Consider the following 16,149-nt stretch of genomic DNA (forward strand, 5'->3'; position numbering starts at 1 on the left):
AGCATTTGCTGAGCCTGTATTCAGTTATAATGTATCTTCCATAGGAATTATTTACCACTTGCCGACCAGCCGCCGCAGTTTTAGTGCTCATGCACACGGGCGTTTTAAAAAAGTGGCTGCAAAGCTAGCTCTGACACCTGGAAAAATCAGCGTTAAAAACTCGATTTTTACCGCGTTTTGCATTGGCGTTTTTGCGTGTTTTTGAGCGTTTTTTAGCGTTAGCGTTAAGTAGTGTTTCCCAAATTTCCCACAATGCCACAGAAAACAAAGAAAATATGTTACGCGTTTATGCGCGTTTTTGCGTGTTTATGCGCGTTTTTCCGCGATTCACGTTTTTACAGCTCTAGCTCCATGCCACGGGACACACTGGTCTTGGGTTTTTTTTACAGCTAAAAAACGCCTATGCCATTTGCAGCTCAAAAACGCCTAGGTGGGCATGAAGCCATAGACTAACATGGACAGCCGTTTTTAAGCTGCAAAAAAAAGCTCAAAAAAGTGGCTGTAAAAACGTCCGTGTGCATGAGGCCTTACTGTGGCAGAATGGTACGGCTGGGCAAAACGACGTTATGTAACGTCGCTTCGCCCTGTGGCCACTAGGGGCGCTACTCGCCCCCTGGAGCCGATGCAAGTGCCCGACGCTCGCGATCACCGCCGGGCTCCTGCGAATGCTGGTGACACACCGAGAACCAGGATTTGTGTGTGTAAACACACACTTTCCAGTTCTCTGAGGGGAGAATAGACTGATCATCTGTTTATACTATAGTATGAACAGCGAATTGTCATCTCCCCTACACAGTCCCCTCTCCCCCCTTTAGAACACGGTGAGGGAACACAATTAACCCCTTGATCGCCCCCTAGTGTTAACCCCTTCCCTGCCAGTGAAATTTTTTTCAGTAATCAGTGCATTTTTATAGCACTGATCACTGTATAAATGCCAATGGTCCCAAAAATGTGTTAAAAGTGTCCGATGTGTCTGCCATAATGCCGCAGTTTGAATAAAAATCGCAGATCGCTGCCATTACTAGTAAAAAAAAAATAATAATAAAAATGCCAATAAACTATCTCCTATATTGTAGATGCTATAACTTTTGCGCAAACCAATCAATATACGATTATTGCAATTTTTTTTTTTTACCAAAAATATGTGGAAGAATACATATCGGCCTAAACTGAGGAAAATTTTTTTTTATATATTTTTGGGGGATATTTATTATAGCAAAAAAAATTTTTTCAAAATTGTTGCTCTTCTTTTGTTTATAGCGCAAAAAATAAAAACCACAGAGGTAATCAAATACCACCAAAAGAAAGCTCTATTTGTGGAGTGCAACGCCGTACTACCGTGTAATTGCCAGTTAAAATGACGCAGTGCCGAAACACAAAAAGTGCTCTGGTCAGGAAGGGGGTAAAATCTTCCGGGGCTGAAGCGGTTAAGCAAACATTTTCCTCTTTCCAGCTGCTTATTCAATGCTTTGCCGTCATTTAAAAAAATTATGATTATTTCTGCCACCTCTGACATCTTTGTGGGATTTGCTTATTTCTGATCTCGGTAATTAATTTGATTAGATTACATTACATATATATGTGTACAGTGGACAAGATATGAAAATCTTCTGACTTGTTGGTTCATATTTGTTGGACTATTAATGCCGGGAATGTTCCTAAAGCGCGCTGTCAAATGTTTTGTAAATCTAGTTGAATTCAGGCAGAGAAATATGGGAATATATTTTTATGGAGCACCCCATAATGAGGCTTTACCCCCCCCCCCCCCCCGATTAGTACACACACAGCCAGGTGCACAGCATTTTCTCCACTTTTACTGGTTCGAGTGGAACGGTCTATGGGTGTCTTTTTAGGCTGGTTGCACACATGTCTGGCTGCGGTTTGCAGTTCGGCGCATTGCTGTTCACCGGTTTAGGTACAATTCAGATGGGGTCCGGTTCCCACCTGAAAATGTACAGGAATCTTTTCAAAACTGCACTGCGGCCACCCCCCGGACATGTGTGAACCGGCTCCATTGAGAGACGGTCACATACACATGGTATGCAAATTGGATGCGGGTAAAAATGCATCCAATTCCCATATATGTGAACCCAGCCTCAGGGTTTTATTGGAACGATGAACTTGGATGGGATGAGGTACCCCATGGAGTACCCCAAGAAAAATAATGTTGAACCGCCCACCATGATGACTTCTTCTCTATCTTACTGAGCTGTAAAAATGTCCCACAGAATATTTAATGCTGACAGCCACTAACTTCTGGCACTGGGTTCATCTACTCACACGGCCACAGGATCATCGGTTGCCTCCTCCCGATATCCACCGTGCATTCCTCAGTGAGACACAGACTCACACCACCATAGGACAGTTGGACACCTTTCCCTTAACTTTCTCCTGGCAATCTCCAGACCCAAACAACCCCAGGACTAGGCCAGCTAAAGCCTCAGATAGGTGCTCAATGTCTTCCAGATGGCACCTTCAGTAATCCTGCCCCAGGGGCAGATTCCCTGCACAGGTGTCTCTTCCAGCAAGACTGGACCCAGGAACTCTCTCCCTCTCTTCTAGACTTCAGTCTATTTATGGGCTCTCCAGACACCTACTGGACACACCTGCTCTGGGGATTGGCTAGACTCCCCATACATTTTCAAGCTGCTCTCCCATTCTTCCTCCCACTGTAATTCTAGAATCCTCTAGAATGCAGAGGGAAGCAATCAGTCCAGCAGCCTGTGAAACACTGAACAGACTAGAACAATTGATCCCTGATCCACAGGATCTAACTAACTTTACATAACAACCTACACTAACTGGAAGGGCACTCCATCTTATTCGGAAGAGCAGATCCTGACATTGGGATCCCAGGAATCCTTTTTTGGTGAAGAGGATTCCAGCACTGGAGAGGGGTGCGTTCAAACATTGAGCTACCTTTACATAATAGAAAGGGGTTGGTGTTAGGGTAACAGGGAGAGGAAGTATTATAGTTAATGTTAGGTTTAAAGAAAGGGTTAGTTGGGGGTTTAAGGGGGGGGGGGGGGTTAGTACTATGGTCCCAGAGAGGGTTAGTGTGATAACTTTAGGATTAACTTTAGGGTTACAGATAATGCCGGGGATACAGGGCAAGTGTAAGGGTTACAGGGAATGTTAAAGGTGACCAAAAACAACGATAATACAATATATTGCAACTTACCAACCATTAGATGTGATGGCTGCATTCATTTTCTCTTTTAGGCTTTTCCCCCCTCTATTTTCACCTGGTGATCAGGTCAGTAACACACATCTGTTTTAGAGTGCCCCCACTCTGGATGAAGGAGCACAGGGGGCACCTTTTGGACAGCAGCAGTCTAGGGGGGATACACTAACAGATTGAAGTCAAACTCCAGCTCACACTTTATAATCAGGGACAGCAAACAGCTTTTTTTTTCCTTTAGGGATAAAGCTTTTACATAAATAAATAAAAGGTGGTTAAATGGTTTGTCTCATCCCTGTAAACTGATAGATTTGGAAGAGAACTTGTTCTTTTGAAAAACAATAGACTTACTGGTCAGATCACCAGATGAAAAAAAAAAGAAAGCCTAAAAAAGAAAACGAATGCAGTCATCATATTTAAGAATTAGTAAGCTGTAACATATTCAATGTTTGACATTGGGTTTAATACTGCTTTTACTTTTGGGCTACAATAATGTAGCGCCGGCTCCTGAAGAGCATGCGCTATGTGTTTTTTTTCATTTAACATTCCTATAACCGCAGTTTGATTTTGGGTTCAATTACACCAAATTATGGTCTCATTACCAGTCTGGCTGGATTGCACTGGGTTCTGCTTGGCTATGGGTGGTGCTGTCATCCCTAGCAAGTGTGAGAACGCAGTTCAGCTGGGCGCATTGCATGCCAATTCTTTCTCGGAACCAGCTCAGTGGGAGTGTCATCTTGCTGTGCATTCTGGGAGAGGGTACTTAAGGTACTGACATCACGTGCTTCTGGGTTCCTGTCCAGAAGATTTTTCTGTCTGCTTGGTCCTGGTCCTCCTAACCAGCCCCCATGGCTCTCCTGGCCTGGGGTGTGGATCCACCCAAGTCTGAGTCTCGGGGCTGGCTAGCCCGAGGCAAAGAAACTGGAAGGAGGGATTCGGAGGTGGTCCGGTGCCGTCTCATCTGTGGAGAGGCCCGGCAACTGGAGAAGCAATCAGGGGAGGACTCTTCGGGAGAAGGCCGTGCAGAAGGCTGGCTTCTCAGAAAGAGCCTGGAGGCTTAGTTGAAAGACCCCAAGCGAATCTACACTCGTACGGTATCGCCGGACCGGCTGCGATATACTGGTACCGTATGAGGGCTCTCTAAATTGGTTTACATCCTTCAGTTATTCAAGTGTTCTACAACAAGTCCGTGGCAGAGACTTTGCTTTATCTGAGCATTCTATTGGCTGCTAGGCCTAGTGAGAGGAGGTCTATCCGATAAGGGCGAGGATACAGTTGTGAATGGCTAGTCTCTGGATTCCAAAAGTGAGAGACTTCCTATTTGACTAAGTTCCAAGAGTACCTGAACTTTCTGCCTAAAACCCTCTGACCCTCATTGAGATTGTGTTTTGTCTACTCCATTCTGCAAATAAAAATCCCTTAAGAGGATCTGGTGTCAGTCTCTGCAGTTCTTGGCCCATCAACCTCGGGAAACCCCTAGACGCACACGAGGTGAAGAAGGTAACGGTAAGCCCAAATAAAATCAGCAGCTCCTTCGGGGTCAGTGCTACAATAGTGTTAGGGTTGTGAGGTGATTTAGTGTGAAGGTTATGCGGAGAGTTAAAGTATTACTAAATCCATAACCATAAAATCAGTCTGTATATGCAGTAAAGCATGCTTGTTATACTCACTGTGGATCTCTAAGAGAGGCTGACAGCTGCTGGACGTGGTTGGATGGTGCACTTAGCGGTACTTACATTTATGGCAGTGTACAACCGGGGACGAATGCCCTGAGCGCAGTAAGTCCACCTTCTGGGCATTTGTCCCTGGGCTCCTACTGCTAAGTGCACCATCCAGCCCCGTCCAGCCACATCGCCTGTCAGCCTGTCATAAAGTATGACAGGCTGCTGGCAGGGGGCTGGAAGGGAAACCTGAGCCCTTTGTCCGAAGCTAAACACCAGAGCCCCATACAATGAGGTTAAATGCCTAAAGTGCATGGAGCATGTTTTCTACTATGTTACTTGTGTAGTTTACTTTAAGGCCCCTTTCACACTGGGGGGGGGGGGTGCGGGCGTTGACGGGAAAGTGGCGCTATTTTAGCGCTCCTTTACCGTCGTTTTAGCGGGTTAAAAAGGTTTAATACCGCCTGCAAAGCGCCGCTGCAGCAGCGCTTTTCCCGGCGGTATAGCTTGATTTCAATGGGTAGGAGCGGTTTAGGAGTGGTGAATACACCGCTCCTTCACCGCTCCAAAGATGCGGCTAGCAGGACTTTTTCACCATCCTGCCAGTGCACCGCTCCAGTGTGAAAGCCCTCCGGCTTTCACGCTGCAGTGAAAGGGGCCATTTTTTTCAGGCGCTATACATGCGCCATTTTTAGCGCTGTAGCGCCTGAAAAAGCCCCAGTGTGACAGCCTATAGGAATCCTTTGTTTATTCTGCTTAGCGATTAATTGTTACTCCCAATGATTATCCTCCATATACTGTCCAATTATGTGCAGACTATCCATCTAGATATTCAATGAATGCCATGGAGAAGCTGATCACATAATGACCACATCTGATTGTGTGTAGTCAGTGTGTGACTGCCTTTGCTGTGCATAGTTTAATTGGGAAGTAAGGCCCCGTTCCCCATCTGGCGATTTGGGATCGCCACAATTTTATCTACGATTCCAAATTGCAATAGTGGCAAAATGCGCCACGTGTGTTCAGGTGCCAATCCTTTGTAATGGCACCACAAATGCGGTGTGGTTTTGCCGCATGATAAATTGCGCAGCAAACCACATTGTGTGCAGGAGCTTCTTTGGGCGTCAAGCTTTGCGTGATGCCTGGAACAGAGAATCTTCAAATCGACAGCACACTCACACAGAAAGTAAAGTATAAAGTCTTTATTGAAGCATAAATATTAAAAGAACTGGATGGGTACAGGCAGGGGAAATACAGGTAGGTTGACGCGTTTCACACTATAGAAGTGCTTTGCAAAAACTCTTTGTGTGATGCCATTTTCTGCGATTTATCGTGCAACAGTTGTGGCAAAACCTCTCCATGTTTGGGGTGCCATTAAAAATGAATGCCCCCGAAACGCACCTGGTGCATTTTGCAACTATTGCAGTGCAATGTGGAATTGCAGCCAGAATCATGGCGATTCTTCCCGCAAATCCAAATCGCTAGATGTGAACAGGGTCTAAAGCTTGAAAGTCAAACTCCTGGGTGGCTAAATCTGAGTGGCTAAATCTGTTAAACACTAATGCCGCGTACACACGAGCGGAATGTCCGACAGAAAAAGTCAGACGGGAGCTTTTCATCGTATATTCAGATCGTGTGTAGCCTCATCTGAATTTTTAAGTCGAAAATTCTGACGGACCTAGAAATAGAACATGTTCTAAATATTTCCAACGGAACCAATTCCTATCGGGAAAACCGCTCGTCTGTATGCTGTTCCGACAGACCAAAAACTACGCATGCTCTGAAGCAAGTACGAGACAGAAGCTATTGGCTACTGGCTATTGAACTTCCTTTTTCTAGTCCCGTCGTATGTGTTGTATGTCACCGCGTTCTTGGTGGTTGGACTTTGGGGTGATCGTGTGTACGCAAGACAATTTCAGCGGAATTCCGTCAGGCCACCGTTGGAAAAACCTCCAGTGTTTATTCCGACGGGAAAACAGGTCGTGTGTACAGGGCATAAGTTGCTCAGTCTAGCCATATGCAATTCGATGGATTCCTCCAACCATGCTAAACAGCTTGTCGGCTATTGGACAACTCCCAACTTTCTGAGATGGGAATGAGGATCGCATCGCTGGATGCAGGGAGGAAACAGGGAGAGTTACTTTACCTTGTCCCCTGGATCCAGCGATGTCCTCCGCGCTGTGTGATTGAGCTGTTCTCCGCACGATTCACACAGTACCGAATGCTGCCGAGCTCTGTTCCCTGCGACGTTACGGCGCACAGGAGCGGAGATCGGCGCCAAATTCAAAAAAGTTCAAAAAAATTCAAAAAAATAAAAAGACACAAAACACACACAGCACTGTAATCTTACAGATTACAGTGCTGTATTAAAAAATGACACACACCCTTTGTCCCTAGTGGTCTGTGCAATGCCCTGCATGCACTTTTATATTATAAATACTGTTTTTTCTGCCTGGAATTTGGAAATTGTCCATAGCAACCAAAAAGTGTCCCTTTTTCAGTGTTTTAGGATTTGATTACATTATTGAATAATTTTTATTATTCTTTATTATATTATAAACGTTATCATACCTGGGATGTCTACTAGACTCTGGTTTGAACAGATTTAAGAGAGTTATTCCTAAGAATTACAGGACTACAATATAAAACGCCAGATTTCCATGCAAAATAATTATACCGCTTTCAGCACCTAAAACCAGAACTAATCATACCGCCAGGGAGGTTAAAGGAGAATTTTACAAAAAATGAAAAATGATTAATGAAACAAACAAGTGCTTTTTTTTAACCACTACTGTCCCTTTATATTGTCTTTTGAAATGTACAAATGCAGCAATTTAGAAATTGGATGAAAGGTTTAGCACTGGGAAACACTTTTTGATAGATAAGTAGTGCATTTTATATACAACTATATAAATCAAACTAAAATGAGGGACAAATGAGGCGGAAACAAGGACAGAGGGACATTGTTCTGAATGAGGGACAGTCCCTCAAAATCAGGGACAGTTGGGAGCTGTGGCTATTGTATTCAGACAGCTGGCACCTGCAGCTGTCATATTACAGGAACAGTGGATGCATCTGATTGGATGCAGTATCTGTATGGCCAACAGATTTCCACCCGGCCCCTTCAATAAAGATTGAGTGAAAAACAGACTTTTGCTGAGCCAGGTCGTGCAAACAGTGCCACCCACAGCTTAGATCAACAGATTTGGAACCGGACAAATTCGAGCCGTGTATGGCAGGCATAAGGCTTCCATGAAATCAGATGTCCCACATTTAACATGTCAGACCACAGTTACAATACACAAAAAAGAAAGTTCCTAGCAGCTGTAGTCTTGTGATCTGGGCACTTCTGCCAGACAGAACAGACAGGTTGGTGACCTCATTGCATTTTAGCACCACAGCTTGGTTGCCAACCCATCTCCAGCATGCTGGTATAGGAACATCACTCTGTAGCCTTGATAAAGGGTGAGGGGTGGGGGGGGCTTGTATGGTCCAGAAATGCCACATGTCTTTAAAGTTCCTGTAAACGTTCAGGTGTGTTGGTGATATATCCTGCTTCCAGTTTTTGTCACTTCAGCGCCCATTTTTCTACTAAGGTCAGAATACCAAATGGACTGAACCTGGAACACATTATTGCGCATTTAGCATGTCCGACTACCATTTTTGATTGTGGTCTGTTATCCGTGGGACAAGTACATATAACAGTTCCATCATCTTAGGTGCGGTCTAAGGCTAGCTGTGAGGTTAGACCGGGGCATCCCTTCTTCCTCCACGGCCATTCAACAACGCAACTGGCTGCTTTGGCAATGCCACTTTTCTCCATTCCCAAGCATTTGCCTGCTTGCCTAGGGTATTTAAGCCTCCCCTGCATTCCACATGAGACACGTGTCTCTGGCAAGTATTTGGAGAAGAAAAAAGTTCTGTCTGTCAAAGCAGCAATCTCCTTGCTAGTTGTTGGATAACTGTGAAAGGAGGAGGGGTGTCCTGTCTGACCTCACAGCTAGCCTTAGACAGCAACAAGGAAGATGGGACCCAGTTAGTGTTATGACATAATGTGCTAGTATGCGCTGCATACTAGCACATTATGGCAGACTTAGAGCTAGTTTACACTTGCTTCAAAACAAGGTTTCGGACACACTTTGTTAAAGCTCTCTGAACGCCAGTGCTTCGGTGGTGCTTCAATGGTGCTTCGATGATGCTTTGATGGTGCTTTGATGGTGCTTCAACCAAGCTTTGTCATAGACTTCTATGGAGGCTTTGAAGATGCTTCAAAGCACCTCTAAATTGACATGGGGTATAATTTTTGAAGCAAAGCTGAAGCAAAGCAAAGCAAAGCACGGTGTAAACAGGACTGAAGCTAACCATTTTATTTAGTGACAGGAGCTTTGACTGGCGTTCAGAGCGCTTTAACAAAGCGTGTCCGAAGCAAGTGTAAACTAGCCCTTACACCTCTTGTCCTGTTTCCCCTGGTGAAGATGATGGGGTATAACAGGGCACAGAGTGGCACAGGTGCCTCGAAGAGATCCAGTTTGAAATATCTTGAAAGCAAAATTGGGGCTGGAGCAGGCCAACTGGCAGTAGGAAGATACTGGATCTCGGGCACGTGGTCAGATGGGCAGAGGTCAGCAACAACCGGGCAGCAGGAATACAAGTCAGGAACCAGGAGCGGAGTCAGGGACAGGCCGAGATCAGCATTAAGCAAGCAGAAGATGTACCGGAACAGCAGGTAGGAAGCAAGCTCGGGTCACAAACCAGTTCACTTACAAGCAGAATGGACAAGCCGGGTCAGGATACAGATGAGCACAGGATCAGGTCACAAGCAGAAGGAGCTGATGACCACTCAGCAATGAACCTGAGTCCTGTGAGGCTTTAAATAGGCCACTAGGCACCAAAGTCCATCAAACAAGCATGCTCACGCACATGCTAATGCTCATGCGCATAAGCATGTGTATGCGCACATGGCCATAAAGTTGCATTAAAGGTCATAATGCTATGTACAGTCCTATGGACTATTCTGTGTGTATGCACATTCCTTTGAGCATGGGCATCTCCTTGAGCATGACTTTCCTTCCCGACACAAGATTACCTGTAGGTACAAGTTCTATATAAGAGTTTACTACCGCTTTAAAGTATTTCTATGTTTTAAAGATATACTTTAAAGCATAACTCCACTTTTTTTAAGAAAAAAATAAAACATTCCCCTCTGGGTGATCTATGCACATTATAACAACCTTTGTTGAAGATTCATACCTGTTGTTATTCTGAAGAAATCCCTGTGTGTTTTTCTGTGCCTCTGTACCGAGTGAGTCTAATGGGAGTGGTTTCATAATTCACTGTCAGGTGTGCAGCTGCAGGGCACTAATGAGGAAATCTGCTGGGCCTGCATCCCTTTAGACGTGCTTCCATTGAAAGTACCTCTCTAAAAATTACATTTTTGTTGCAGGGGATGCCAGAAATCAGACTTGTATCTTAGGCAGACTTCTGGGAAGATTAAGCCAATCACACAAGCAGGAAATGATGTTTATGGGGAGTGGTCAGTACACACTCTGTGTGCAGAACAACCCCAGGTAGCCATATTGCAACGCATTCTCAGAAAATTACAGTGGCTGTAGATTGAAAAGAAAATGTAATTTTTAATAATATTCAATTACAATATGATTAGTGTTGCAATTATATGTGCTATATTATTTTATCTTTATTTGCTCCCCCCCCCTCCCACGAAAGTGGAGTTACCTTTCAACTCCTTCAGATCCGTGCTATAGCCGAATGAGGGCTACAGCGCGGATCTACTTTGCCGGGAGGACGTCAACTTTGCGCGCTCCCCGCGTGCCCCCTGTAGGGCGCGCGCTTCGTGCGCTGTGATCACAGAGTCAATGAGACTCGGGTGATCACAGATCGGAGTAAGGGGCTGATCCCGTCCCCTTACCGCGTGATCAGTTGTCAGCCAATGACAGCTGATCACGTGATGTAAACACAAGATCAGTAAGGCTGCTTTCACACTGGGGCGGTATTCAGGCGTTACAGCGCTAAAAATAGTGCCTGTGTAGCGCCTGAAAAAAACCGGCCCCTTTCACTCCAGTGTGAAAGCCGGAGGGCTTTCACACTGGAGCGATGCGCTGGCAGGACGGTGAAAAAAGTCCTGCTAGCCGCATCTTTGGACCGTGTATTCACCGCTCCTAAACCGCTCCTACCCATTGAAATCAATGGGACACCGCGGCAATACCACCGGCGGGTTTAACCCTTTTTCGCCCGCTAGCGGGGGTTAAAACCACCCCGCTAGCGCCCGCAGACCGCCGCTAAAACGACGGTAAAGCGCCGCTAAAAATAGCGGCACTTTACCGCCGACGCCGCTCCCGCCCCAGTGTGAAAGCAGCCTAATCGTTTTTTTCTTTCTCCTCATGCTGACAGCGCGAGGAGAAAAAAAAGCCAGTTACCGGTTTCAGTGCAAGGGACATCGGTCCCTAAGAGGAACAGGCGAAGCCGCCTCATCTGTGCCCACCAATACCACCTTCCAGTGCCACCTGCCAGTGCCCTCACAGTGCCACGAATCTGCATAAGTGCCAGCAATTAGTGCCACTTATCAATGTCCGCCAGTGCCGCCTATCAATGCCCACCATTGGTGCCAATCAGTGCCACCTAGAAGTGCTGCCTATCAGTGTCACCTATCAGTGCAGATCAGTGCCCATCACTGCCACCTATCAGTGCCCATCACTGCCAGCTATCAGTACCAACTTTTGGTGCCACCTATTAGTGCCCTTCAGTGCCACCTATCAATGCCCTTCAGTGCTGCCCATCTGTGCCACCTATTAGTGCCCACCAGTAGCACCTCATCAGTGCCCACCAGTGCTGCCTATTACTGGCCATCAGTGCCGCCTTATCAGTGCCCATTAGTGCAGTCTATCAGTGTACATCAATGAAGGAGAAAAATTACCTGTTTGCAAAATTTATTAACAAAATATAAATGGTTTTGTATTTTTTTTTTTTTTTTCGGTAATTTTTAATTATTTTAACAAAAAAATAAAAAACCCAGAGGTGATCAAATACCACCAAAATGTCATTTGGGTACCGTGTTGTATGACTGCGCAATTGTCGTTCAAAGAGTGACAGTGCTAAAAATTGGTCTGGGCAGGAGGGGGGTTTAAGTGCCCAGTAAGCAAGTGGTTAAAGAAAATAAAATAAAGAAAGTGCGGGGGGGGGGGGGGGTGTAGTACTTCCAAGGTACATTGTTCAGACATCAAATAATTTCCTCTATTTGTATAACATCACAGATACAAAGAAACACCTTGTACAGCGAAGTTTTATAAAAATGAATATAAAGTTCTAATTTGTAAATGGAGTAACTTTTCTATAGATGTTGGTACATTTTATGACTGGTTCCATTACACGGTACATATAATAGAACTATTTTCCTTTGCGTGAAAATAAAGAAGATATTTTTTGGGAGTACAAATTGAATGTTGTATTCTTTATATATTTTATATTAGATTAGGTTGAAGTAATCATTTTGCTGGTGGTCTTTTTCTAATGTCTCCTGTCTAGTAGTTGTCTGGAAGTTTCGGAGCATTCCTTGGCTATCTCTATTAGCCCGACAAGAACGCTCTTTGAGTAGTTGCTGCATACTAGGCTTGAATTCATCAGAGATCAGCTGTCAAGCAGGGATATATAAGGAAACAGCGTCCCTTCCCCCCATGCTCCCACTACCGTCATGTATCCCTGCTCAGTCTTCCCCCAGACCACCTATCAAATATCTACTTCCAGGGTCTTTACAGTAATGAGGCATTCCAATATCCATGTCCCTTCATACAGGACAAATCCACCGAAAAAGGGAAACTGACTGCAGAGATCCACATTAAAATGCAATGAGGTTCCTTTACTAAAGTCAAATAGACTGTGCAGTTTCTCCAGAGCTTAGTACATGAGGTAAGGGCCGGTTCACACAGCGAGGCGCGGCGAGGCGTCTCCGACTTGCCTCGCCGCGACCTGCGGGGACCTCAGCGGCGACTTGCAGAGGACTTCTGTATAGAAGTCAATGCAAGTCGCCCCCGAAGTCGCCCAGAAGTAGTACAGGAACCTTTTTTCTGAGTCGGAGCGACTCGAGTCGCTCCTCTCAGAACGGTTCCATTGTACAGAACGGGGGCGACTTGCGGGAGCGAGGTGAGGCGAGTCGTGTCGCCTCGCATCGCCTCGCTGTGTGAACCGGCCCTGAAGCTTCATTTGGCAAAGAATACCCAATCATGTGCAAGGAAAAAAAACAACAACATAAAAAAAAACAGCATTTTTGCTTGCATGTGATTGGATGATGGAAGTCAGCAGAGCTTCCCCTCATTTACTAAGCTCCGCAGCAACTGCACTTGCAGAGTGCACAGTAAAGGGTTAGTAAAGGGTTATTTAAAAATCCAATTTGCACTGAAAGTGCACTTGGAAGTAAAGTCGCTGTAGATCCGAGGGGGACATGCAAGGAAAATAAAAAAACAGCATTTTAACTTGTACATGATTGGATGATAAAATCAGCAGACCTTTCCCTCATTTCAGATCTACCCCTTAGATTTAGAGCGGCTGCACTTCCAAGTGCACTTTCAGTGCAAAGTGTATTCGCCTTTAGTAAATAACCCCTAATGTCCCTCATTCCTCCTCATTTGGCCCCCATTTTGGTCTGATCTATATAGTTGTATATAAAATGCACTTTTTAGCTTTCAAAAAGTGTTTCCCCAAGTGCTAAATCTTTCATTCAAATTCTAAATTGCTGCATTTTTACATTTTAAAAGCCAATATAATGTAATAGTAGTGGTAAAAAAATCTTTGTGGATTTAATCAACCTCTTTTTTTGGTTAATTCTTCTTTAACCACGTCAGCCCCGGACCAATTGTCAGCCTAAGGACCAGAGGTCTTTTTACAATTTGGCACTGCACTGCTTTAACTGGTAATTGCGCGGTCATGCAATGTTGTACCCAAACGAAATTTGCGTCCTTTTCTTCCCACAAATAGAGCTTTCTTTTGATGGTATTTGATTGCCTCTGCGATTTTTATTTTTTCCGATATAAAAGGAAAAAGACTTTTGAAAAAAAAAGTTATTTTCTACTTTTTGTTATAAGAAAAATCGAATAAACTAAATTTTAGTCATACATTTAGGCCAAAATTTATTCAGCCACATGTCTTTAGTAAAAAAAAATGTCAATAAGCGTATATTTATTGGTTTGCGCAAAAGTTATAGCGTCTACAAACTAGAGTACATTTTCTGGAATTTACACAGCTTTTAATTTATGACTGCCTATCTCATTTCTCGAGGTGCTAAAATGGCAGGGCAGTGCAACCCCCCCCCCCCCAAATGACCCCATTTTGGAAAGTAGACATCCAAAGGAAATTGCTAAGGGGCATGTTGAGCCCATTGAATATTTTTTTTTGTCCCAAGTGATTGAATAATGACAAAAAAAAAAAATTACAAAAAGTTGTCACTAAATGATATATTGCTCACACATGCCATAGTTATATGTGGAATTGCACCCCAAAATAAATTCTGCTGCTTCTCCTGAGTACGGGGATACCACATGTGGGGGACTTTTTGGGAGTCTAGCCGCGTACGGGGCCCCGAAAACCAATCACTGCCTTCAGGATTTCTAAGGGTGCAAATTTTTGATTTCACTCCTAACTACCTAAACAGTTTCGAAGGCCATAAAATGCCAAAATAACACAAAACCCCCCCAAATGACCCCATTTTGGAAAGTAGACACCCCAAGCTATTTACTGAGAGGCATGTTGCGTCCATGGAATATTTTATATTTTGCCACAAGTTGAGGGAATATTACAAACTTTTTGTCACTAAATGATATATTGCTCACACATGCTATGGGCATACGTGAAATTACACCCCAAAATAAATTCTTCTGCTTCTCCCGAGTACGGGGATACCACATGTGGGGGACTTTTTGGGAGCCTAACCGCGTACGGGACCCCGAAACCAAGCACTGCCTTCAGGATTTAAAGCGGAGGTCCACCCTAAAGTGGACCTTCCGCTCATTGGAACCCTCCCCCCCTCCGGCGCCACAATTGGCACCTTTCAGGGGGGAGGGGGTGCAGGTACCTGTACAGTACAGGTATCTGCACCCACTTCTGGTGTAGATTCTGCAGAAGGTACGCCCCTTTCCGCAGAATCTATGCCCCTTTCCGAAGGTCCCCCGCTGCCTGCTGGGAAAGACACGGACCCCAGAGACAGCGGGGACCATCCTTATTGCGCAGCGCGACTCGCGCATGCACAGTAGGGAACCGGGAAATGAAGCCAAAAGGCTCCACTTCCTGATTCCCATACCCAAGATGGCTGCGGCAGCACCCGAGAGACGAGCGACATCGCGGGCGCGCTGGGCGGGTAAGTGTCATTATTTTAAAAGTCAGCAGCTGCAGTATTTGTAGCTGCTGACTTTAAAAAAAAAAAAAAACGGCGGACTCCCGGTGGACTCCCGCTTTAAATATAAAACGCTACCAAAAAAAACTGTTAGCGATTGCAGGGATCAGGCCTGACTCTGCAAACGCTGCAGTTATGTGTTTAGTGTTTTGTAAGTGACAGTGATCAATCGATACTGCACTTGGGTGGGCTGGGCGGAGGGGCAAAACGCAGGTGCCAGCAGGTATCTGGGCTGATCCCGCTAACAATGCATTTTTTTGGAACCCTAAACTGCTGGGGACGCTAGTATAGATCTGATCAGATCAGATATTGATCTGTTCAGATTCGATACCACTACGGGAGGTTTATGCCTTGCGCGTGGGTGTTAGCGGTACTGGCACTAACCTAGCGCTGCCTGGGGCGACACAGACCCTATCTGACCCTAAAACCTAATTGATATCACCCGCCGGGTGATCAGGGGTTTAAACCTTTATTGGGTAATAAATGGTGGGTGCCCTGATGCTATAAAAAGCAAACTAACTAACCAGAGTCACCCGTAACACTTATACGGTGATCACTGGTGAAAGGGTTAACTAGGGGCAATCAGGGGATTACAATCTTTATTAGGTAGTATAGGGGGGTCCCTGATGCTATATAAAAACCTGGCGGGAACCTAAATAACGAAATAACTAACTGGCTAACCAGTGTCACCAGTGACACTTATACGGTGATCGCTGGTGAAAAGGTTAACTCTAGGGGCAATCAGGGGGTTAAAACCTTTATTGGGTAGTATATGGGGGTACCTAACGATTTGTGTGCCGATGTGTACCTACATGTCAGTGTAGTGTTGGTGCACTTACTATGTCCTCTCCTCGCAGTCCGGTCAAAAAGAGTGCCCGAGGAGAGTGACATCACTTCCTCCCTGCCTGTGT

The 16,149-nt window shown here is 45.1% G+C and overlaps 1 protein-coding gene across 2 annotated transcripts in view; it reads left to right on the forward strand.

Moving 5' to 3' along the window:
- SH3BGR (SH3 domain binding glutamate rich protein) overlaps positions 1 to 16,149 on the forward strand; it is a 123,249-nt gene that overhangs the window by 762 nt on the left and 106,338 nt on the right. The window lies entirely within an intron of this gene.

This window comes from Lithobates pipiens, unplaced genomic scaffold (assembly GCF_037356315.1).
Source record: "Lithobates pipiens isolate NorthernLeopardFrog02 unplaced genomic scaffold, aLitPip1_a1.2 Scaffold_16, whole genome shotgun sequence".
Classification (NCBI taxonomy): Eukaryota; Metazoa; Chordata; class Amphibia; order Anura; family Ranidae; genus Lithobates; species Lithobates pipiens.